This window comes from Dama dama, chromosome 23, assembly GCF_033118175.1.
Source record: "Dama dama isolate Ldn47 chromosome 23, ASM3311817v1, whole genome shotgun sequence".
Classification (NCBI taxonomy): domain Eukaryota; kingdom Metazoa; phylum Chordata; class Mammalia; order Artiodactyla; family Cervidae; genus Dama; species Dama dama.
The window spans coordinates 52389808-52414962 of record NC_083703.1 but is presented as its reverse complement, the minus strand read 5'-3'; the positions used below and the strand labels follow the sequence as shown (position 1 = coordinate 52414962).

At 39.8% G+C, this 25155-nt stretch overlaps 1 protein-coding gene across 4 annotated transcripts in view; it reads right to left on the bottom strand.

The window, feature by feature from the left end:
* Window positions 1-25155, bottom strand: part of UBOX5 (U-box domain containing 5) — a 45495-nt gene that overhangs the window by 9194 nt on the left and 11146 nt on the right. Inside the window, exon 1 of one of the 4 annotated variants that reach the window (XM_061126733.1) lies at window positions 1532-1674. The exons of the other annotated variants lie outside the window; for them this stretch is intronic. The gene's annotated coding sequence lies outside the window, so the exon portion shown is untranslated. Of the gene's footprint in view, window positions 1-1531; window positions 1675-25155 lie in introns of those variants that run through there. 4 annotated transcript variants of the gene reach the window in all.

Genomic DNA, 25155 nt, shown 5'->3' with positions numbered 1-25155 from the left:
AACTCTTAGGAGTTGATTCCTAAGAGATGAGAGTTAAACAGAATAACAACAAAAATTTAACATACACTCTCATGGTCTATACTTACTCTCTTTCTATACAACACGCGATGATTACAAGGGAGATTTCTTTTGCAGACTGTGGGTTTGGTTCTCTGGCTGACAGCTGTTCTAAAGCCCCAGTGGAGGCAAGGGCCTATCAGCTCTGCAAGGAGCTCCCAACAGGAAAGGGAGGGTCAAAAGCAGATGAGCTCAAAGTAAAAAGACGACTACTTAGTTGGAAGGTTTAGAATGAAAAGGGTCACAGAAAATAATCACAGTGGTTCTATGCATCTTTCATTTAACACTTGTTAATGCAGTTATGTTTTATTAAAGTGAAAACAATTAGAAGGGTAAAAAATATTATTATTGAGAAATAGAAAATCTTAGAGTTGAAAACATCTTAAAAGAACATCTAATTCAAATCCAACTGATCCTTGAACAAGGCAGGGATTAAAGGCATTGACCTTCCACACAACTGTTGAAAATCCACATCTAACTTTACAGTCTGCCCTCTGTATTGATGGTTCCACATAAGTGAATTCAACCAACCTCAAATTGTGTGGTACTGTAGTATGTATTTAGTGAAGAAAACCCATATATAAGTGGACCTGCACAATTCAAGCCTGTGCTGTTCAATGGTCAACTGTAGTCATTTTGAAGACCAATATCCAGGGAAAGGGAAATGGATGAAGGTCAAAAAGTACAAACTTCTACTTAAACGATAAATAAGTTCTGGGGATGTAACATACAACATGGTGACTACACTTAACAACATTGTATTGCATATAGGAAAGCTCCCAAGAGAACAGATCTTAAAAGTTCTCAACACACACAAAAAATGTAACTACCTGAGGTGATAGATATTAACTAATCTTGTTATGGTAACCATTTCACTATATATATAAAATCATTATGTTGTACACCTTAAACTTATACACCTTGAACTATATAATGTTATATGTCAATTATAGCTCAATAAAACTGAAAGAAAGAAAATGACTAATGTCCAACAGCCTTTGTTACATTCTCTATAGAGAAGCAGGGAAGCCACTAGAAACATCCTTCCTAGTGGCAAGCCTCTACAGTGGATCTGCACTCCTTGGAAAGGCCAGCCAGTCCATGCTTTTCCATCTAACAGACAAGGCCATGAACAACTCCCAGTAGGGACGGGGCCATACTCTGCGGTCTTTGTTGTTGTGCTCAGTAGATGCCACCTGCAGAGGCCAGGCACACTGGGCATTCTGCAACATTTTAGTGAGCAGTTTGATTGCAGCCCTGAAATTAAAAGACGCTTACTACTTGGAAGGAAAGTTATGACCAACCTAGACATATTGAAAAGGAGAGACATTACTTTGTCAACAAAGGTCCGTTTAGTCAAGGCTATGATTTTTCTAGTGGTCATGTATGGATGTGAGAGTTGGACTATAAAGAAAACTGAGCACTGAAGAATTGATGCTGTTGAACTGTGGTGTTGGAGAAGACTCTTGAGTACCTTGGACTGCAAGGAGATCCAACCAGTCCATCCCAAAGGAAATCAGTCCTGAATATTCATTGGAAGGACTGATGCTGAAGCTGAAACTCCAATACTTTGGCCACCTGATGTGAAGAGCTGACTCCTTTGAAAAGACTCCAATGCTGGGAAAGATTGAGGGCAGGAGAAGGGGATGACAGAGGATGAGATGGTTGGATGGCATCACAGACTCAATGGACATGGGTTTGGGTGAACTCCGGGAGTTGGTGATGGACAGGGAGGCCTGGCGTACTGCAGTTCATGGGGTCGCAAAGAGTCGGACACGACTGAGCAACTGAATTGAACTTCTGCACAATGAAGTTCTACAGTGAGACTTTTGAAGGTTTGTTATCTCAGCCTAACCCCTATGTCTGTTCTACATATGATCACAAAATATTTTTTAACATGGTTTTAATACAGGCAGAATTTTCTAAGAAGGGAACTTCTATGTAAATTATACGAAGATCATACTTGGTTTACTTCAGGTTTTTACCAAGAGGAGTTCACTTCTGAAAAGCACATCACTGAGAGAAATGCTAATATATCTGACAGTCCACATTTGTAGCAGTCTGCATTCTAGATGATTCTATATGTTGGTAAAAGTTTTTGATTACTTTTTTTTTTTTGGCCATGCCACGAGGCTTCTGGGATCTTAGTTCCCCAACCAGGGATCGAACCTGTGCCCAGGCAGTGAAAGAGCCAAGTCCTAACCACTGAGCCACAAGGGAATTCCCTTGATTACTCCTTTATGCCTTCCAGTATGGTCATATCCAAACATTCACACATGAGAATAAATTTTCACACTTTAAAATTTCTACTTTAAATTATTATTAAGTCTTTTGTGTGCACACACATGTGTTTGTTTTACAACTACATAGTAAGGTTATATTATCTTTGACTTTAAATTCAGGACTGTACATTACAAAATATGTATTATTAAAAGAGAGAGATGAATCTGATGGAATAGAAAATCCTTGGCCTAAAGTCTCCCAGTCTTTGTTCAGGACCTGTGCCGAAAACTCCTTGTTCTTCTCATTTTTAGAGACATACATGCCGTCTCTTTCCCAGCCTTCTAAAATCTGCCCTGGAATCAACATGGATAGTTGACAGAACTCCTTTTTTGGAAGATTGTTTTAATATTTCCAGGCTGTTAACATCCTTGTTCTCCATAGTAACTCAAAAATTAGTATCTAAGGAATTACATCTCCAAATATTCTCAGGGCCCTTGTATGTACCTCCTTTTGGTCAGGAAACTAGAACTCATTTAGAGCAGCATTTCCTTCAATTCTCCCACCCAAGTAGGGCAGTGCCTTCTTGTTAACTTTTTGTTTTAAATGAAAAATTAAGCCACTGAGTTTAGTTTAATATAGAAGTATTAAAATGATTATATGGGGCTTCCCAGGTGACACTAGTGGTAAAGAACCTACCTGACAATGCAAGTTAGACATAAGAGACCTGGGTTCGAAATCACGGTCAGGAAAATACCCTGGAGGAGGGCATGGCAATCCTCTCCACTATTCTTGGCTGGAGAACCCCATGGACAGAGAAGCCTGGCAGACTGCAGTCCATAGGATTGGACAGTTGAATACGACTGAAGCGTGATTATATATGATTATAAATGATTATATAGCCCAGACCAAGGAAACAAAACATTTCTCCGAAGAAAGCAAGCCTAAGATTTGCCAAAGGAAAACAGATAATATGATATCAACAGATGGTGACAGGACCAATTTGCAGAACTAAGCTGGTCCTAGGTAAATTGGTGAAGTTAGCCAGCTCCAGCATTTGTGAGGGTTTTCTTTTCATTGCCACAAGCACTTGTCTCCTCCCTTCTTTGCCCTGATAGAAGGTGGCTTTGGTAAGAAAAAATAGAGAGACAGAAACTGTGTTATAATATCAAAATACTGAGAAGTGTTTCCTATTAGTAAGACAAAGGCAATCGTCTCTATCCCCACAGTTCACATCTCAGGTCTTTTCTCTGACTTTCAGAGAAAAAAACAAACTCTGGCAGAGGTAACAACGCTAACCCATTGAGGTACTGATTTGATTTCTTAATGGAAGGCACTGATTCCACTAAGATATACATTCCTCCTGTCTCTTGTTACTTTCTTGGACATTTCACACTGTGGTCTTTTAACTTTATTTTTCATATCATGATATTTATTTATCTGAGAATGTAAATGTCAGAATCAGAAGAACCTGGGTAGGGGTCTTCTTGGAGTCATGATGAAGAGCTTTCCTGTGAATATGAAGATAAATGGAAAAGTCTTCAAAACTTATCTGAGTACCCAACGTAGTAAATGGGAGCATGAGATGGAGTTGCTCAGATTTGACTACCCTCAGGACAACTGCCCTTTGCCTTTAACCTGTGGCTTGGCTATCACCAGATACCTGTTCTTGTGATCGGACTTGAAAGATGACCAGGATGAAAAGGACAAGGGCTTTCAAACTTTTGCTATCTCATAACTTAAAAATATTTCACTTCAGATACCTGACAGTAGAGAATCTGATGGCCCTTCCAGTCAGTGCAGTCATTTAAAAGAGTTATCTGAACTGTATCTCAGAAAACACAAGGCTCACTCTTCTCATAAGTCATTAAGACTAAGACCCTCTAGTAGCAAAAACACAACTCTGGCTATGGAAGCAAATACACAAAATGACTTAGAAGATGCCACTAGGGTTTGTTGGCTTTTTAAAATATTTTTTAACACCAAAAGTATTTTGTATTGGGGTACAGCCGATTAACAACGCTGTGGTAGTTTCGGGTAAACAGCCATACATAGGCACCTATCCATTCTCCTCCAAAACCCTCTCCCCTGCAGGCTGCCACATAACATTGAGCAAAGCTCCATATGCTATGCAACAGGTCTTTGTTAGTTATCCATTTTTAAATATAACAGTGTGTACATGACCTTCCCAAAGTCCCTAGCTATCCCTTCCCCCACAGCAACCATAAGTTTGTTTTCTAAGTCTGTGAGTCTGTTTTGTAAGTAAGTTCATTTGTATCATTTCTATTTAGATTCCACACACAAGGGGTATCATATGATATTTCTCCTTCTCTGACTTACTTCACTCAGTATGACACTCTCTAGGTCCATCCACGTTGCTACAAATGGCCTTATTTCACTCTTTTTAATGGCTGAGTAACATTCCATTGTATATATGTACCACATCTTCTTTATCCATCTCTCTGTCAGTGGACATTTAGGTTGCTTCCATGTCTTGGCTATTGTAAACAGTGCTGCAATGAACATTAGGGTGCATGTATCTTTTCGGGTCATGTTTTTCTCTGGATATATGCCCAGGAGTGGGATTGCAGGGTCATGTGATAGCTCCATTTTTAGTTTTTTAAGGAACCTCCAAGTGGCTGCACCAATTTACATTCCCACCAACAGTGCAGTAGGATCCCCTCCTCTCCACACCCTCTCCAGCATTTGTTGCTTGTGCATTTTTTGATGATAGCCATTCTGACTGGAGTGAGGTGATATTTCATTGTAGTTTTATTTGCATTTCTCTAATAACTAGTGATGTTGAACATCTGTTCATGTACCTATTGGCCATCTGTATGTCCTCTCTGGAGAAAGTCTATTCATGTCTTCTGCCCATTTTTAAAGTGGGTTAGTTTTTTTTTTTATGCTATTAAGCATCATAAGCTGTTCATAAATTTTGGAGACCAATCCTTTATTGGGAACATCATTTGCAAATATTTTCTCACAATCTGTGGGCTGTCTACACATTTTATTATTTCCTTTGCTGTGCAAAAACTTTTGAGCTTCAGTAGGCCCCATTTGTTTATTTTTGCTTTTATTTCCATTATTCTGGGAGATGGATCAAAAATGATGTTGCTGTGATTTATGTCAGAGAGTGGTCTGCCTTATGTTTTCCTCTAGGATTATACTGTCCAATCTCACATTTAGGTCTTTAATCCATTTTGAACTTATTTTTGTGAATGGAGTTAAGGACTGATCTAACTTCATTTTTTTACATGTGGCTGTCCAGTTTTCCCAGCACCATTTGTTGAAGAGACTGTCTTTCCAACATTGTGTAGTCTTGCCTCCTTGGTCAGAGATTAATTGACCATAGGTACATGGGCTTATTTCTGGGTTTTCTATCCTGTTCCATTGACCTATATTTCTATTTTTGTGCCAATACCATACTGCTTTGATGACTGTAGCTTTGTAGTATAGTCTGGAGTCAAAGAGCCTGATTCCTCCAGCTCTATTTTTCTTTTTCAAGATTTGCTTTGGCTATTTGGTGGTCTTTTGTGTCTCCACACAAATTCTGAGTTTTTTTTGTTCTACTTCTATGAAAAATGCCATTGGTTATTTGATAGGGACTGCACTGAATCTGTAGATTGCCTTGGGTTAGTCATTTGGACAATACTCGTTCTTCCAATCCATGAACATGGTATATCTTTCCATCTGTTTATGTCTTCTTCGATTTCTTTCATCAGCATCTTATAGTTTTCAGAGCATAGGTCTTTGTCTCCTTAGATAGGTTTATTCCTAAGTATTTTTCTTTTTGATGCAATGGTAAATGGAATTGCTTCTTGAATTTCTTTCTAATCTTTCGTTGTTAAGTGTATAGAAATACAACCGATTTCTGTGTATTAATTTTGTAACCTTAGTTAGTTATAGTTAGGTCAGTCGCTCAGTCGTGTCCGACTCTTTGCGACCCCATGAATCACTGCACACCAGGCCTTCCTGTCCATCACAAACTCCTGGAGTTCACTCAAACTCATGCCCATCGAGTCAGTGATGCCATCCAACCATCTCATCCTCTGTCGTCCCCTTCTCCTCCTGCCCCCAATCCCTTCCTAATTCATTGATGAGTTCTAGTAGTTTTCTGGTAGCATCTTTAGGATCTTCTAAGTATAGTATATGTCATCTGCATTTAACTTCTTTTCCAATTTGGATTCCCTTTACTTCTTTTTCTTCTCTGATTGCTATAGCTAGGACTTCTAAAACCATGTTGAATAAAAGTGGTGAGAGCGGACATTCTTGTCTCATTCCTGATCTTAGAGGGAATGCTTTCAGCTTTTCACCACTGATTATGAAACTAGCTGTAGGTTTGTCATATATGGCCTTTATTATGTTGAGGTATGTACCCTCTATGCCCACTTTCAGGAGAGTTTTTATCATACATGGGTGCTGAATTTTGTCAAAATCTTTTTCTGTATCTACTGAGATGATCATATGGTTAGGTATATGATCTTTTTAATCTATTGTTGGATACAGATTGCTAGTATTTTGTTGAGGATTTTTGCATATATGTTCATCAGTGATACTGGCCTGTAATTTCCTTTTTGTGGTATCTTTGTCTGATTTTGGTAACAGGGTGATGATGGCCAGGAGAAGCCACAATAGGTTTTATTCAATTTAAATCTTAACAACTGATTAGCTCTAAAATGGGTACCCATATCCTTATTTTGCAGATGAACAAACTGAGGCTCAAAGAAAGATGAAGGTAGGACTCAGATTCTAAATCTTTCTAAACCACTCTGGTTATTGTCTACTTGGACACAATTTACCTTGAAGGATTAACCAGGAAGCTATACGGCTTAAAGTCAGATGTTCTACAGATAATTTACAACCTTTTTCCCTCCTGTTACTTACATCTAGGTTTGGTATCATTCATTAAAAAAAAAAAAAAAAAATCAGTTCTTCCAAACTTATAATTAATGTGGCTATGCTCTTTTGTTGTTTAGTTGCTAAGTCATGTCTGACTCTTTTGTGACCTCATGGACTGTAGTCTGCCAGGCTCCTCTGTCCATGGGATTTCCCAGGCAAGAATACTGGAGCAGGTTGCATTTTCATCTCCAGATCTTTCTGACTCAGGGATTGAACCCACATCTCCTGCATTGGCAGGCGGATTCTTTATCACTGAGCCATTGGGAAAACCCTGCGGCTAGGCTCTACAATGCAAGAATTTAGAAACCTTGACTACTTTTTACAACATCTGTTCAGGCATCTCACCTCATGAGGCTTCTCAACCTTCATGTATGCATGCTAAGTCACTTCAGTTGTGTCCGACTCTCTGTGACCCTATGGACGATCCCAGGCTCCTCTGTCCATGGGATTCTCCAGTCAAGAATACGGGAGTGCGTTGCCATTCCCTTCTCCAGGGGATCTTCCTGACCGAGGTATGGAACCCGAGTCTCTTGTTTCTCCTGCACTAGCACGTGGGTTCTTTACCACTAGCACCACCTGGCAGAGGTTAATTTCCTAAGTCAACTATTAAAGCATATGGACCTGTATCTGACCAAACACAGCCTATCTGCTCTCCACAGTGCTTACCAAAATCTAATTTGAGACTATTTATAGAGACTGTTTCTGTCCATCCACACTGCATTCTTTTTAGTGCTGGCCTAAGTAGCACCTCTTGCCTCCTGCCTGGCTCCCCTGCTGCTGCATTCATACCCCACACCACCATCTGACAGACTTCTTAGCAATGCGGATCCTCATCTGCAGCAAAAATAAATGTAACACATTTAGAAAAACTCAGTGGTGGATCTGTGAAGATTCACAGGACACAACGGTGGTACCACACATCAACTGAGAGCCATAATTTTAGTCTCTAAAATGTATTACTCCATCGAGACGCTCCTTAGAGCAGTGTACTGAACCATCCCCATATTCATCCTAGCCATAACCATTACTGCATTCCTTGCCCCACTGCATATGTATGTGTATGTGCTCGGTCATGTTTGACTTGTTGCAACCCCATGAACTGTAGCCTACCAGGCACCTCTGTCCATGGAATTTTCCGGGCAAGAATACTTAAGTGGGTTGCCACTTTCTCCTCCAAGAGATCTTCCATACCCAAGGATTGAACCTGTGTCTCCTGTGTTTCCTGCATTGGCAGGCAGATTCTTTACCACTATGCCATCTGAGAAGCTCATACACTCTTTACCAAATATTTCATTGGTTCTGTGTGGTTATTAGCAAGGAATTTTATATGAAACAGCTCTCTAAAGTTGTCAAAATGATCATTCTCTATTATGCATGGTATCCTCTGGGACTCATGAGAAAATTCTCTTTTTGGTCTCATTATTAGAACAGTTGCTTCTTCCAATCAACTCAGTATTGTAAGTATGAATATGAATCATATAATTGATTATGATCTTTACTTTGGCACTAGAAAGCTCAGAATGAAATCTGTGGCCTAACCCTCAGATTTCTCTCTGCTTGAATTCTTCATTTATTTTTATGTAATAAGGTATGTTGTGAAAGCTACCTTAAAATCATTTTGGAATAGGATGGGGTATAAATAATAAACCATCCTCTTAGGTGGACATTTTGGTTGTTTGCAACTTTTTACTATTACACTACTAAGATAAAAATTAAGCAGATTTTTACCTTTTATTTTTTATATTTACAGAGTTCCATCGTTTATGAAACAGAGACTCTTTCTTTAAGACTGATCTTACAGAGAGCAGAAGAGCAGTCACTTGGATGGAGAGGAGGTTAGTGATCTGTGACTCTCAGGAACTTTCCTGCAGTGGCCACAACTGGGGAATGGGTGGTGTCCACTCTTTGGCTCTGTCTCCACCCTGCTCAAGGACCACCCTCTCGTGGTTCTGACCTCTCTGACTTTGGCCCTGGGGGGATCTCTTGACTTGGCTGTTGTCATTCCCCATTCATGGATCATGCCACTTCCTAGAGAAACCTGAAAACTGCTCAAACTGGAAGCTTCAGATGCTCCAAGAGCAAACCAGTTAGTGCTTTGAATTCACATGTTAACAAACAAGTTATTTAGCATCACTCCAAAAGAGTAACACGAATTACCTCTAACAGGTAGGAATATGGATGGTTGTTGTTTAGTGGCTAAGTCGTGTTCACTCTTTAGAGACCCCATGGACTGTAGCCCACCAAGCTCCTCTGTCCATGGAATTTTCCAGGCAAGAATACTGGAGTGGGTTGCCATTTCCTTCTCCAGATTTTTACCTTTTATACTGTTAATTTTTCTAACCAGTTATTGCTATATTAGGAAAGCTTTTCATTTTTGTATCCTTATTATGTATTTAGCTATTTTACTGAACTCATTGAATTTAACAAATTTTCAGGAATTTTGGGGGGGTTTCTACAATCTCAATGAGAGGCTCTTTCTTAAAATGGTAACTCTTATTTCTCTCCTCTTACTATATTAGCTAGAACTGCCAGAATTACATGAAATAATATTAGAGTTGTCAAGCGTTTGTTCCCATTAGAAAATGCCTCCAGTTTTTCATCTTTGAACATGATGCTGATTGTTAGACTGAAATATTATATGCTTTGGGGCTTCCCAGGTGGCACTAGTGGTAAAGAACCCACCTGCCAATGCAGGAGACATAAGAGACACAAGTTCGATCCCTGAGTGGGGAAGATCCCCTGGAGAAGGGTATGGCAGTCCAGTCCAGTATTCTTGCCTGGAGAATCCCATGGACAGAGAAGCTTGGCAAACTACAGTCCACAGGGTCACAAAGAGTCGGACACGACTGAAGCAACTTAACATGCACATTACAGGCTTTGAATTCTGATTGTCTCTATATATTGAGTTTTATTTTTCTTATTTGACAGATTAATGAGCTATAACACACTTCACAATTTTAAGCCATCTTTTTATTCCTAATATAGGCTCTATTTGGTGGTGGAAAATTGTTCTTTAAATGTTTTTTAAACTCTACTAAATTTGATTGGTCATATTAATTTTAGATAAAATATCATTGCACATGCATGTAATATTTACAAGCCCTATGCTAAGCACTGGAGTAGAAATAAAAACAAAATGGTTAAGTGGTGAAACCATTCTGTATGATACTGTAATAAATGGCATTACACATTTGTCAAAATCCACAGAATTGCACAACACAAAGAGTAAACCTTAATGTAAACTATGGACTTCAGTTAATAATAACACATCAATATTGGTTTATCAATTATAATAAATAAAACCACACTTGTGCAAGATGTTAATAATAGGGAAAATATAGAAGGGAGAGGATGGACATGGGAATTCTCTGCATTATTTGATCAATTTTTCTGTAAACCTAAACTTGCTCTTAAAAAATAGTCCAATAATAATAATAAAAGTGGTAATAATAATGATTGGGGACTTCCCTGGTGGTCCAGTGGTTAAGAACTGGCCTGCCAATGCAGGGGACACGGGTTCAATCCCTGGTCCAGGAAGATCCCTCATGACTTAGGGCAACTACTGAGCACTCTAGAGCCTGTGAGCCACAACACAAGAAGCCACCACAATGAGAAGCCCTCATATCACAACCAGAGAGTGGCCCCTGTTGCTGCAGCTAAAAAAAGCTGTCTGCAACAGGGAAGACCAAAAAAAAAAAGCAAATAATGACTGAGGAAAAAGTGACTGAAAACAAATTAGGAGTGGAGGTCAAATTGAAATAACTGACTGTGCAATTACAGGATTAGAGTGGAAGATCTTTAAAAAAAAAAAAACTTACAAATTATGATATTTTTGGGGAAAACAGTGATGCCCAAACACCTCAGGATTCTACAGGACTCTGGTTGCCATTGACATTTTTGTATGATCTTTCCCCTTTCTGGTTCCAACACTCCTGATCTTTTAAGGCAAGTATTTCCTGCCTTACTGCTTAATACAGAAAAAAGAATGACCCACCACATGAAAACACAAATGGTCTCATGCAGGAAGACTGTCTCCTCAGCTCTGCCTACGAAACAGCTGCACTACCCGAACTCGCTGCAGACACTGTCCAGTATACACAATACTCACAAACTACAAGTTCCTTATCCAAATTGGACTTCTCTAAGAGAGACCAGATCTGAGTATAAATTGGGCAAAACAGATCATGGCTAAAGTGCCCTACAGTTCGGTCAAGCAGCTTGGAGCCAGACAATATAGTATTATAAGATAGCAAGATAATAAAGATTTATAAGCAGATGACATATCAATTTTTATTACACAGATTTTCACTACAAAATATTTTAGATAAAAGGATAAAGAAATAATATAGCAGACACTCTTATAGCCACCCCTTAGATTTAGCAAATCTAACATTTTGCCATGTTTGTGTCTCATTAATGTATGTGACAAAACACGGTCCACTAGAGAAGGGGAATGGCAAACCCCTTCAGTATTCCTGCCTTGTGATCCACACAGTAGAAGGCTTAGGTGCGGTCAATGAAGAAGTAGATGCTTTTTTGGAACTCTCTTGCTTTTTCGATGATCCAACAGATATTGGCAATTTGATCTCTGGTTCCTTCCTCTACCTTTTCTACACACAGTTTGTTTTCCACAACAAACTGTGGAAAATTCTTAAAGAGATGGGAATACCAAACCACTTGACCTGCCTCCTGAGAAATCAATATGCAGGTTAAGAAGCAATAGTTAGAACTGGACATGGAACAACAGACTGGTTTCAAATTGGGAAAGGAGTACATCAAGGCTGTATACTGTCACCCTGCTTATTTAACTTATATGCACAGTACATCATGAGAAACACTGTGCTGGATGAAGCACAAACTGGAATCAAAATTGCCAGAAGAAATATCAATAACCTCAGATATGCAGACGACACTACCGTTATGGCAGAAAGAGAAGAAAAACTAAAGAGCCTCTTGATGAAAGTGAAAGAGGAGAGTGAAAAAGCTGGCTTAAAACAACATTCAGAAAACTAAGATCATGGTATCTGGTTGCATCACTTCATGGCAAATAGATGGGGAAACAGTGGAAACAGTGAGAGGTTTTATTTTTTGGGCTCCAAAATCACTGCAGATGGTGACTGCAGCCACGAAATTAAAAGACACTTGCTCCTTGGAAGAAAAGCTATGACCAACCGAGACAGCATATTAAAAAGCAGAAACATTACTTTGCCGACAAAGGTCCATATAGTCAAAGCTATGGTTTTTCCAGCAGTCATGTACGGATATGAGAGTTGGACTATAAAGAAAGTTGAGCACTGAAGAACTGATGCTTTTGAGTTGTGGTGTTGGAGAAGACTCCCTTGAGTCCCTTCCAAGAGTCCCTTGGACTGCAAGGACATCCAACCAGTCCATCCTAAAGGAAATCAGTGCTGAATATTCATTGGAAGGAGTGATGCTGAAGCTGAAACTCCAATACTCTGGCCACCTGATGTGAAGAACTGACTCATTGGAAAAGACCCTGATGCTGGGAAAGATTGAAGGCAGGACAGAAGAGGATGACAGAGGATGGGATGGTTGAATGGCATCACTGACTGTATGGACATGAGTTTGAGTAAGCTCCGGGAGTTGGTGATGGACAGGGAAGCCTGGCATGCTGCCATTCATGGGGTCACAAAGAGTCGGACACGACTGAGCGACTTAACTAAATTGAACTGAACCTTGCCTTGGGAACCCCAAGAATAGTGTGAAAGGCAAAAACATATAAAAATTGGAAGATGAGACCCACCCCCCAACCTCGGCTCAGCAGGTGTTCAATACGCTATTGGGGAAGAGCGGAGAAAGAGCTGCAGAAAAGAATGGAGAGGCTGAGCCAAAGCAGAAACAATGCCCGGGTGGGGATGTGCCTGGTGGTGAAAGTCAAGTCCAATGCTTCAAAGAACAATATTACATAGGAACCTGGAATGTTAGGTCCATGAATCAAGGTAAATTGGATGTGGCCAAACAGGAGATGCAAGAGTGAACACAGACATTTTAGGAATCAGAGAACTAAAATGGACAGGAATGGGAGGATTTAATTCAGATGACCATTATATCTACTACTGTGGGCAAGAATCCCTTAGAAAGAATGGAACAGCCCTCAGTCAACAAAAAAATCCAAAATGCAGTACCTGGGTGCAATCTCAAAAAAAAAAAAAAAAAAGCACACAAAAAATGAACAAAATGATATCAGTTCGCTTCCAGGGCAAACTATTCAACATCACAGTAATCCAAGTCTATGCCCCAACCACTAAGGCTGAAGAAGTTGAAGTCGAACAGTTCTATGAAGACCTACAAGACCTCCTAGAACTAACACCAAAAAAAGATGTCCTTTTCATCATAGGGAGTGAAGTGACTGAAAATCGCTCAGTCATGTCCGACTCTTTGCAATCCCATGGACTGCAGCCTGCCAGGCTCCTCTGTCCATGGAATTCTCCAGGCAAGAATACTAGAGTGGGTTGCCATTTCCTTCTCCAGCATCATCATAAGTAACTGAAATGCAAAAGAAGGAAGTCAAAAGATATCTGGGATGACAGGCAAGTTTGGCTTTGAAGTACAAAATGAAGCAGGGCAAAGGCTGGAGTGGGTACCTGTTCCCTTCTCCAGGGGATCGAACCCAGGTCTCCTGCATTGTAGGGGGATTTCTTCACCAATTGAGCCACCATAGAAGCCCAAGAATACTGTGCCTGTCTTTTCTCCAGAGGATCTTCCCAACCCAGGAATCGAACCCAGGTCTTCTGCATTGCAGGCAGATTGTTTACCAGCTGAGCTACCAGGGAAGCCCAATGGCAGAAAGTGAAGAGAAAAAGAGTCTCTTCATGAGGATGAAAGAGGAGAGTGAAAATGCTGGCTTAAAACTCAACTTTCGGGACTTCCCTGGTGGTCCAATGGTTAAGACTCTGTGCTTCCAATGCCAGGGGCACGGGTTCAATTCTGGTCAGGGAACTATGATCCCACATGCTGCATGGCACAGACACTAAATAAATAATTTAAAAATCAAAAACTCAACATTAAAAAAACTAAGATCATGGCATCCAGTCCCATCACTTCATGGCAAATAGACAAGGATAAAATGGAAATGGAGACAGATTTCATTTTCTTGGGATCCAAAATCACTGTGGATGGTGGTTGCATCCATGAAATTATGTTCCTTGGAAGATAAGCTGTGACAAACCTAGACAGCATATTAAAAAGCAGAGACATCATTTTGCCAACAAAGGTTCATATAGTCAAAGCTATGGTTTTCCAGTAGTCATGTATAGGTGTTAAGAGTTGGAGCACAAGAAGGCTGAGAGCTAAAGAACTGATGCTTTCAAACTCTGGTGCTGGTAAAGACTCTTGAGAATCCTCTGGACAGCAAGGAGATCAAACCAGTCAATCCTAAAGGAAATCAACCCTGAATAATCATTGGAAGGACTGCTGCTGAAGCTGAAGCTCCAATACTTTGGCCACCTGAAGTGAAGACCCTGGTGCTGGGAAAGACTGAAGGCAGAAGAAGAAGAGGGTGACAGAGGATCAGATGGTTAGGCATCACCGACTCAATGGGCATGGGTTTGAGTAAACTCCTGGAGATGGTGAAGGACAGGGAAGCCTGGCGTGTTGCAGTCTATGAGTCTATGAGTCAAAGAGTGGGACATGACTTAGCAACTGAACTGAACTGAATGTACCTTACTGATAATCTACAGTGTACTACCTTGCAACTTGCTTTTCTATTAAACATTATTATTTTAAGTTTTTCTATGTTGAAATATGTATATCTAGTCTGTTCATTTTAACTTCTTCATAGTATTCAATTGTACGACTAAAAACAGGAGTTTATTTCTCCACTGACCTATTACTTATATTTAAATTTTTTTAACTATGAAAAAAAAAAGCTGCAATAAATATTCTCTATAAGTCTTTTTGGGAGGAAAAAAAAGATGAAATGGTCCTGTTCTCAAGTCTTGAAGCATTACAAAATTCCTCCCAACAGTGATTATGGAATACAAAGGTTTGTAACAGGTTGTAATACAACCTGTTTTTCACAGATGACATTCAAAGTAGGGAAGGATGGTCTAATCAATGTTTTTCAATTTGTTTTAAAATCAAGTTATAGGATGAAGAAAAGAAATATGAACTAAAAGAGCACATAATACAAAAGTGCACACAGTGCACTATGTCATGAGACTTCTTTCAGTTTTATACAAATAAATGTAACAAATATATACTATGTTCAATATAAAACATCCTGTGGCTTTTGATGAAAAAGACTGAAAACACCTGCCAACAGTCAGGGAAGAACTCACAGAGGTAATGTCTGAACTAGAGACAACTAAGGCACATGGCTAAACTCATGGGCAACTCTGAAGGACAGACACTACCCACTAGTGGTAAATATTAAAAATATAATATATGCTTGACTATAGAAGCCAAGAGACAAGAATAGGAACAAAATTGGGAAGGGCACTAGGAGAACGACAGTAAAAGTCAAGGTGCAGAAACAGGACAGTGTGAGGCCAATCCAGGGAATGCTGAATATGCCCCTTAGCTGGAGGAGGAAGGGCTGGGAAGGACCCCGAATGTCACGCCAACAGGCTTTAGACTACTTTACCTGGAGAGCTGAGGCAATATTTTTCCAAACTGTAGATCAAGAATCAAGAACTCAAAAAAAAAAAAAAAAAAGAATCAAGAACTCAAATTGCTGAGCTATAACCAGCATTTTAAAAAATTAAGAGAAAGAAGTCAGAATATATCATACATGAGGGTGATCAGTGTTTCGTGAAACTTTAGTTTCAGATATATGTACATATGAAATTATATCTATTCTGGGTTTTGATGAAAAATGTATTTCTTACTAAGTGGTGTAGTAAAAGGGTTTGAAAGCTACTGTTCAGACAAAAGTCATAGAAACCTTATAACGAGGGAGAGACATGACACTAAATGAAAAGTCATCCATTAACCTCCTAGAAGACACTAGCAATTTTGAACCACTTAGAGGCAATTGACCCTTCAAGGGATTTCCCTTTCCTCTGGTTGATGTGTTTGTACTATCCTTTTTGTACTATATGAGGGCCTATCTTCGCAAATGGCTTTCTGAAGATACCAAAGAATATCAAAGGACAAACTCAGAAATAAACTGGCAGTCTCAGTTTTTCCCTTGACATTTTGTTTTTTCTAAAAAGAAGGGATTCTTTAAGAGCATGAAGGAGAAAAATGAACTATGTATAAGATATTACTGAATATCTCACAAGGATTTCAAAGCTACCTTCTAGGAAATATTCTACTTTAATTAAACTTTTTAACGTCATTGTAAATCCATGTGCATGGTTAAGAAACAATACAAAGAGATCTCTCATAACTTTAACCAGTTTCCTCAATGATAACATCTTACATAGTTATAGTACAACATTACTACCAAGAAATGAACGATATGATCCACTGATTTTACTCAGATTTCACAAGTTTTACAAGGACTCATTTGTGTTTGTCTGTGGATTAAGTTCTATGCAATTTTATTCTTTGCACAGATCTTTGTAATCACTTTTTGTGTACCAAAGTCAAGATCAGACTCGTTTCATCACAAGGATCCCGTGTACTGTCTTTTTATTTTATAAATCCAAACACACTATTACCACAGAAGTCTTAAAGCTCCTCACCCAGATCTAAGCCCTTTAACTGAAGATTCCAGTTTAATTCCACTATCCACGCTATTGTCACTTGGCTTATTTAACTTATACGCAGAGTACATCATGCAAAATGCCGGGATGGATGAAGCACAAGCTGAAATCAAGATTGCTGCAAGAAATATCAATAACCTCAGATATGAAGATGATACCACCCTTATGGCAGAAAGCAAAGAGGAACTAAGGACTCTCTTGATGAAAGTGAAAGAGGAGAGTGAAAAAGCTGGCTTAAAACTCAACATGTAAAAAACTAAGATCAGGGCATGCAGTCCCATCACTTCATGGCAAATAGATGGGGAAACAAGGAAAACAGTGAGAGACTTTATTTTCTTGGGCTCCAAAATCACTGCAGATGGTGACTACAGCCATGAAATTAAAAGACGCTTGCTCCTTGGAAGAAAAGCTGTGACTAACCTAGACAGCATGTTAAAAAGCAGGGACATTACTTTGCCAACAAAGGTTCATATAGTCAAAGCTATGGTTTTTCCAGTAGTCATGTATAGATGTGAGAGTTGGACCATAAAGAAGGCTGAGCGCTGAAGAACTGATGCTTTTGAACTGTGGTGTTGGAGAAGACTCTTGAGAATCCCTTGGACAGCAAGGAAATCAAACCAGTCAATCCTAAAGGAAATCAGTCCTGAATATGCACTGGAAGGACTGATGCTGAAAGTGAAGCTCCAATACTTTGGCCACCTGATGCAAAAAGCCAATTCATTAGTAAAGACTCTGATGCTAGGAAAGATTAAAAGCAGGAGGAGAAGGGGATGACAGAGGATTGGATGGCATCACTGACTCAATGGACATAAGTTTGAGTAAACTCCAGGAGATGGTGAAGGACAGGGAAGCCTGGTATGCTGCAGTCCATGAGGTCGCAAAGAGTCGGACATGACTGAGCAACTGAACAGCAACAACCCACACTGTAAGAAAGAAACCTGAAACAAACCACATGCTTATTCTTGGTGTACCTGTCACTTAAATGATAAATATGACTAAGTAGAAAGGTTTTCCTTTTGTATGTTTAGAGTTTTAAGTTGATAAAACAATGGGGCTGGGTTCCTGGGTCACAGGATGATGAAGTAAAAATAAGGCTCCAGATACATGCTCAGAGTATTTCTCGCAGCTAACAGTCGATATAGAACTGGATGTCCAAATGGAGACAGACATTTCTCCTCAGTCTCCCTGTACTCAGGGTGAGGAAGGGAATGTACAAGAGCAGCACTGAAAAGAGATGCAGAGGGAGGGTGACTGACCACATGGTCTATTCAGAAAGTGGAATTTTCAGTGCTAGAAACAGGAAAGTCCCAAGCAAACTGGGACAAACTGGTCATCTGTCTCAAAGGTTTCTGTCTGTTTCCTTAAAGCAGTCAAGCAAATCTTTTTTGTTGCTGAAGACTCAGAACCTAGCAGTAGGGAAGTGTGGAGGGATAATTTAGAAGAGAATAAGGTGACCATGACACTTTCTGAACACCTGTACATCCGTCTTCCTTTGGCTTACAAAGAAGTTGCCACAGCTGAGTTATACAAACTGATTTTTGAGTTTCATGAAAATGTAATGGAAAGTAACTCTGGCAGATACACATATTTTAAAGACTAGGCTCAAACAGGTTACAGAATAAAAAAAAAAAAGACTACCTGTCAAATAAGGGAAAAGCATTTAGCCTCAAAGAGTGGGTGGAATACCAATGCACTGAGCAATTTTATAAATTGGGCACTTAAGCCTTTAAAGAAGTACAAACCTTGTTATAATTTCTAAATTGAGTTACTTGTCCATCTAAGTAAAAACTCTGACTTGTGTTCATTTCTCTTATAGCTAGTTAAAATAAAAGACAGCTGTCTCAGACACAGGAAGCCCAGAACACGGGTATAAGTCCAAAAGAAGCTTGCAATGTTATATACTTGGAGCAATCTTCAAGAGCTTCATATGTGCACAAGATACACTGCTAGCCACAAGTGGACACAGTTTTTACTCTTAAAAAATTTGTAGGATCAAAACAAGGCATAGATGGGCAAAGGGTTCTAATGCCATTTACTTAGTACCTTAATAGCAGTGTCAGAAAAACTATGTGAGAACCTAGGTAAGGCAGCCAAGCTCTTCATGTACAAATCTGACCCTAACTGTGTCCCTCCCCTCCAGGGCCTTATTCCATCTGTTCTTGTCTCTCTCTTGAATCATAAACTTATCTCTGACTATTGAATCCTTTCCTCAGTATGCAAATTAACATTAAAGTCTCTTCTGCCTCCATCGACCACCTCAAAAGAATCCAGCCTTGTCCTTCTTAAGGTTATCAATTTAGCAAATAAAAAATTTAAATGTCGACTTAAATATGAATTATGGATAAACAATGGATTTTTTTGGTTGATAATTTGTTTAGTCTAAGAATGTTCCATGTACTACTTGGGACATACTTACACTAAAAAATTATTTATTGCACATTCAGCAAACTATGAATAGAATTTCCTCAATACAGTAAAGGGCATTTATGAAAAATCCATGGGGTCTAATACCATACTCTATGGTGAAAGACTGAAAGCATCCCCTTGAAGATCTAGAATAAAACAAGGATGCCTGCTTTCACCACTACAATTCAGTTTTGTACTAGAAGTTCTAATTAGAGCTATTAGGGAAGAAAATGAAATTAAAAGGTATCCAAAGTAGAAAGGAAGAAGTAAAACTATATACACAGATGACAAGATCCCATATACAGAAAATCATAGAGAATATACACACACCCACTTAAAAGAGCTAATAAAAGAATTAAGACGCAGGGTAAATCAGTTGTATTTCTATACAGTAGCAATCAGCAATTCATATTGGAACATAAGAAAATTCCATTCAGTATAGCATAAAAAATAATACTTAGGGATAAATTTAACTGAGAAGGTATAAAACTTGCACACTGAAAACTATTAATATAAAGTGTTGTTGAAAGAAATTAAAGAAGACCCAAGTAAACAGAAAGACATCCTGTGTTCATCGGCTAAGAGATTTGACATTAAGATTGAAAAGATACTAAACATTATGAGTGCCTAGGGAAACGCAAATCAAAACCACAATGAGATATCACTTCACATCCACTAGAATTGCTATTTTTTCAAATAGCAAAGATGTGGAGAAACCGGAACCCTAGTACATTCTGAGGTACTAGGAATGTAAAATGGTATAGCCACCATGCGATTCTGGAGGTTCCTCAATAAGTTACACACAGAATTAATATATGACCCAGTAATTTCACTTCTATATACTTAAAAACACTGAAAACAGGTATTCAAACAAAAATTTATATGTGAATATTCAAAACAGCTGATAGAGCTGTCTATCAGCATATCTGAGAGACAAAGTGCCTGAAGAACTATGGACATTGTACAGGAGGCACTGATCAAAACCATCCCCAAGAAAAAGAAATGCAAAAAGGCAAAATGGTTGTCTGAGGAGGACTTACAAATAGCTGAGAAAAGAAGAGAAGAGAAAGGCAAAGGAGAAAAGGAAAGGTATATCCATCTGAATGCAGAGTTCCAAACAATAGCAAGGAGAGATAAGAAAGCCTTCTTCAGTGATCAATGCAAAGAAATAGAGGAAAACAACAGAATGGGAAAGACTAGATTTTCTCTTCAAGAAAATCTAGAAAGACTAGATTTTCTCTTCAAGAAAATCAGAATACCAAGGGAACATTTCATGCAAAGTGAAAAGTGAAAGTCATTCAGTCCTGAGCGTGAAAAGAAGACTAGATTTTTTCTTCAAGAAAATCAGGATACCAAGGGAACATTTCATGCAAAGTGAAAAGTGAAAGTCGTTCAGTCGTGTCTGACTCTCTGTGACCCCATGGACTATATAGTCCGTGGAATTCTCCAGGCCAGAATACTGGACTGTGCAGCCTTTCCCTTCTGCAGGGGATCTTCCCAATCCAGGGATCGAACCCAGGTCTTCCCACATTGCAGGCAGATTCTTTACCAGCTGAGCCAATGGGCAAAATAAAGGACAGACACGTGAAGAAAAAAAAAAAAAAAAAAGGACAGAAACGGTATGAACCTAACAGAAGCAAAAGATATTAAGAGGTGGCAAGAATACACAGAAAGTGAAAGTCGCTCATCATGTCCAACTCTCTGTGACCCCATGGACTATATAGTCCGTGGAATTCTCCAGGCCAGAATACTGGAGTGGGTAGCCTTTCCCTTCTCCAGGGGATCTTCCCAACCCAGGGATCAAAACCAGGTCTCCTGCACTGCAGGCAGATTCTTTACCAGCTGAGCCACAAGGGAAGTCCAAGAATACTAGAGTGGGTAGCCTATCCCTTCTCCAGCGGATCTTCCTGACCCAGGAATCTAACCAGAGTCTCCTCCACTGCAGGTGGATTCTTTATCAACTGATCTATCAGGGAAGCCCAATACACAGAACTATACAAAAAAGATCTTAATGACCCAGATAACCATGATGGTGTGATCACTCACCTAGACCCAGACATCCTGATATGTGAAGTCAAGTGGGCCTTAGAAGGCATCACTATGAACAAAGCTAGTTGGAGGTGATGGAACTCCAGCTGAGCTATTTCAAATTCTAAATGATGCTGTCAAAGTGCAGCACTCAGCATGCCAGCAAATTTGGAAATCTCAGCAGCGGCCACAGGACTGGAAAAGATCAGTTTTCATTCCAATCCCAAAGAAAGGCAATGCCAAAGAATGTTCAAACTATCACACAGGTGCACTCATTTCACATGTTAGCAAAGTAATGCTCAAATTCTCCAAGTGAGGCTTCAACTGTACGTGAACCGAGAACTTCTGGATGTTCAAGCTGGATTTAGAAAGGGCAGAGGAACCAGAAATCAAATTGCCAACATCTGTTGGATCACAGGAAAAGCAAGAGAGTTCCAGAAATGCATCTACTTCAGCTTTATAGACTACGCTAAAGCCTTTGACTGTGTGGATCACAAAAAACCGTGGAAAATTCTTAAAGAGATGGGAATACCAGACTACCTGACCTGTCTCTTGAGAAATCTGTATGCAGGTCAAGAAGCAACAGTTAGAACCGGGAATGGAACAATGGATTGGTTCCAAATTGGGAAAGGAGTATGTCAAGGCTGTATATTGTCACCCTGCTTATTTAACTTACGTGCAGAGTGCATCATGCAAAATGCCAGGCTGGATGAAGCACAAGCTGAAATCAAGATTGCTGCAAGAAATATCAATAACCTCAGCTATGAAGATGACACCACCCTTATGGCAGAAAGAGAAGAGGAACTAAAGAGGCTCTTGATGAAAGTGAAAGAGGAGAGTGAAAAAGCTGGCTTAAAACTCAACATGTAAAAAACTAAGATCAGGGCATGCAGTCCCATCACTTCATGGCAAATAGATGGGGAAACAAGGAAAACAGTGAGAGACTTTATTTTCTTGGGCTCCAAAATCACTGCAGATGGTGACTGCAGCCATGAAATTAAAAGACGCTTGCTCCTTGGAAGAAAAGCTGTGACTAACCTAGACAGCATATTAAAAAGCAGAGACATTACTTTGCCAACAAAGGTTCATATAGTCAAAGCTATGGTTTTTCCAGTAGTCATGTATAGATGTGAGAGTTGGACCATAAAGAAGGCTGAGCACCAAAGAACTGATGCTTTTGAACTGTGGTGTTGGAGAAGACTCTTGAGAATCCCTTGGACAGCAAGGAAATCAAACCAGTCAATCCTAAAGGAAATCAGTCCTGAATATTAACTGGAAGGACTGATGCTGAAAGTGAAGCTCCGATCCTTTGGCCACCTGATGTGAAAAGCTGACTCATTAGAAAAGACCCTGATGCTAGGAAAGATTAAAGGCAGGAGGAGAAGGGGACGACAGAGGATGAGATGGTTGGATGGCATCAGTGACTCAATGGACATGAACTTGAGCAAGCCCTGGGAGTTGGTAACAGACAGGGAAGCCTGGTGTGATGCAGTTCATGGGGCCGAGAAAATTCGGACACCACTGAGTGACTGAACTGAACTGAACTAACTTACAGCAGCACTACTCACAATAGTTAAAAGGGGAAAAAAACCCAACGTCCATCAACTGATGAATAAATAAATCAGATATTGTATATCCATGCAATGAAATATTATTCGGCCATAAAAAGGAATGAAGTACTAGTACATGCTATAATAGGCTCCCCAGGTGGCTCAGTGGTAATGAATTCAAGTCAATGCAGGAGACACAGGTTCGATACCTGAGTCAGGAAGATCCTTTGGAGAAGAAATGGCAACCCACTCCAGTATTCTTGCTTGGAAAATCCCATGGACAGAAGAGCCTGACGGGCTACAGTCTATGGGGTTGCAAAGAGTCAAGCATAGCTTAACAACTAAACAAGAAGAAGATGCTATAGTATCAATGAATCTTGAAAATATCATGCTAAGTAGGAGAAGACAGACACAGAAAGCTGCATATCGTACAATTCCATTTATACAAAATATCCATGTATGCAAATCCATAGAGACAAAGATTAGTGGCTGTCAGGGTCTGAGAAAGGGGGAAATATTGAGCGATTGCTAAAAGGGTATAGAGTTTCCTTTGGGGGTGAAGAAAATGCTCTGGAGTTAGATAGTGATGACAGGCTATACAATACTATCAAGGTACTAAATATCACTGTACACTGTTTAAAATGGCCAATTTTACGTGCATTTTAGAAAATGTTATTCATTATCTGAAATTCAAATTTAACTGGGCATACTGTAATTTATCTGGCAATTCTAGTCCCATTGTAAATCCTGCTCAAGTTTCCCCATCCCTTCAAGGTTCTCAAGGAACTGCCTCATATCTGTAATCCATTCCTTCAATGGGTGTGCAATCTGGCTTTTTCCCTGACAATGCAATTCAAATTGTTATAGTTGGGCTTCCCTAGTGGCTCAGGAGACAAGGGCTCAACCCCTGATCTGGGAAGATCCCACCTGCTGCGGAGCAACTAAGCCCATGCGTCACAACTACTGAGCCTGTGCTCTAGAGCCTGGGGGCCACAACTACTGAAGCCCGAGAGCGCTAGAGCCGGTGCTGTGCAATGAGAGAAGCCACGGCAGTGAGAAGCCTGAGCACCGCAACTAGAGAGTAGCTTCCGACTGCCACAACTAGAGAAAAGCCTAAGCACAACAAAGACCTAGCACAGTCAAAATAAATAAATAAAAACAAATTGCTATAGTTAAGGTCATCACTGATATCCAGTTTGCTAAACTGACTGAAGATTTTCTAGTTCTTGCCTTAATTTTCTCTTCTGAGGAAAATAGGATACATACCCTTTCCTTTCTGAAGTATGCTTTACCTTTGGTTTCTGTGCAGTTAAAGGTTAACTCAGTAGGTTTGGAGTATTCGAGTCTTTCACATTGCAAAGAAATGTCCTGAGAGATAATCTCTAAGCCTTTGGAATACTCTTTCCAGTACTCTTGCCTGGAAAATCCCATGGACAGAGGATCCTGGTAGGCTACAATCCGTGGGGTCGCAGAGTCAGACACAACTGAGCTACTTCACTTTCACTTAAGACCTTGGGCCACACCCAAGGTAAACACCAGATAGTTTACACTAACAATGTAATTTATGGTGAAGCCTTTTGCTGTAATAAGCTGAATGTCTCAAGGGGCCGGGGACTGAGTAACTAAGGTAAACCGTGTGGGCGCTGACTTCATGTCTACATGACTGACCTGCACACCAAGACCCAGGTGAGCTTCCCTGACTGGCAATATCTGTACGGGTTGGCAAACATCACTGCTGGGATTAGTTAACAGCTGTCTGTATGTCTCTAAAGGAAAAAGGCAACTGAAAGCTTGTGACTTGTCTCTCTTAGATACTATACTATGTGCCTTTTTCTTTTACCGTTTTTAGTCTGCATCCTTTCACTATAATAAATTGTAAGTTTTCCTTAGTTCTGTGAATCCCTCTAGTGAGTGGTCTTGGAGAGACCACTTACTTCTATACCCGTTTCTTCCTAAGACTGATTATCTTGTCTTTATCACTGGATCTCTCTGCTCTGACCTTCCTTTAAGTCCTGGTATTCTACTCTTGGTCATCTTTTCCCTCTCTACCTGCAATAACCTACTTTTCACCTGTCCTAGGCAATTTTACTCATGGTTCTTGCCATGTGACCACATGCCCAGTTGAGACTCCACCCTAAACCCCTCTGCCCAGAGGCCCACCTCAGCATGACCAGGGCGGTCTCAGCATTAACTCTTTACCCAAATATGTGTCCTGCTTTCGTCTCAATTTTAGTCGACGACTGTCAGTCAGTCTAGGCACTAAAATCCTCATTCTCATTCCCCAAACCAATTAATTAGCAAGTTGTGGTCTTTTTCCCCTC